Source organism: Arachis hypogaea, chromosome 15 (genome assembly GCF_003086295.3).
Source record: "Arachis hypogaea cultivar Tifrunner chromosome 15, arahy.Tifrunner.gnm2.J5K5, whole genome shotgun sequence".
In the NCBI taxonomy this organism is placed as follows: domain Eukaryota; kingdom Viridiplantae; phylum Streptophyta; class Magnoliopsida; order Fabales; family Fabaceae; genus Arachis; species Arachis hypogaea.
Genome location: NC_092050.1, coordinates 88,939,758 through 88,941,007, shown reverse-complemented (window position 1 = coordinate 88,941,007; position 1,250 = coordinate 88,939,758). Strand labels below are relative to the sequence as shown.

General features: G+C 42.6%; 1 non-coding gene across 1 annotated transcript; it reads left to right on the top strand.

Annotated features, from left to right (window-relative positions):
- Positions 1-511: 511 nt before the first annotated feature.
- LOC112753079 (small nucleolar RNA R71) lies at positions 512-619 on the top strand. The gene has a single exon (XR_003177479.1). It is a non-coding gene; the product is annotated as a small nucleolar RNA R71 (small nucleolar RNA).
- The last annotated feature ends 631 nt before the right edge of the window (positions 620-1,250 follow it).

The window sequence follows — 1,250 nt, the reverse complement described above, 5'->3', positions numbered from 1 at the left end:
TCCAATTCTGGTTAGAATTGTCCTGCCATCCATGGCTGTAATTGCCACCTTAATTGTACCCTTGGTTGGGGCGGTCATAGAAGTTATGAGTGGCTGCCACGGTGTTGTCTTCCTGCTGGAGCTGCGGACATTCGTCAGTATAATGGCTATAATCAGCACAGATTCTACAAATTCTCTGTGGGACTAACTGTTGGCTTTGCTGTGGTGGAGAAAGTTGAGCTTGCTGAACTTGTTGTTAATTCAATTGCATCTGCTTCAGCAAGTTGGTCATTTCACAGATACTCTGAGTTAGAGTAGCAGTCTCTCTGCTAGAGGATACTTCTGCAATGGATTTTGAACGGCCTTGTTTCTACCTGTGATTCCGAGTGGATTCATCTAAGTCGCTGATCAATTGCTATGCCTCATCGGTGGTCTTGTACTTTTTCATAGACCCATTGCTAGCACTTTTCAATGTGGTTTTATCTTGGGGCCTCATGCCCTGTGTGACGTAACTGAACAACACTATCTTGTCAATCATATGGTGGGGGCATGCTTCTAGAAGATTATTGAAGCGCTCCCAGTATTCATAGAGAGTCTCAGATTCGTCCTGAACAATCATGGAAATGTCTTTCCTCAGTTTATCAGTAACTTCAGCTAGAAAGAACTTTTCCAAAAATTCTCTTCTAAATGTATCCCAGTGGTAAGCCATGAAACTTGGGCATCAAATTGAGCAGTGAAGTCTTTATTTCAAAGTATGTAGCCACCGCTGGGTGATGCGCTTGAAATGGTTGCATTGTAAAATCAGGGGCTCCAGCCTCCTGGATACTAACTCTCCTAGGTTCTGCCATGTCACCTACACGTAAATCAACCGAATCAGTAGAACGGGGGCTGGTTTCTTCCTCAAATGATGTTTCAGATCCGCCCTCAGAGAGGACTAACCGACACCGAGCTTGCCTTATTTGTGAAATAGTTCTTTCAATCTCAGGATCGAATACTGGCAAGTTTGGATCAGGAGGTGAACGCGTCATCTAGCGAAAGAAACAAGCAGCTCATAGTAGCAAGATAAAATAAAATGCAAATAAATAAATTCCAATTAATAACTTTAGCACTCTATTGCAACTCCCCGGCAACGGCGCCAGAAATTGATGTGGCGGAAATTGGCGAATTAAGTATCGTTATGAGATATGCGTCGCAAGTATAGTTCTTAACCAACCAGAAATCCGCTTATCAATTTAGAAGGGTTGTCACAAAAATCAAAATTAAAATACTGG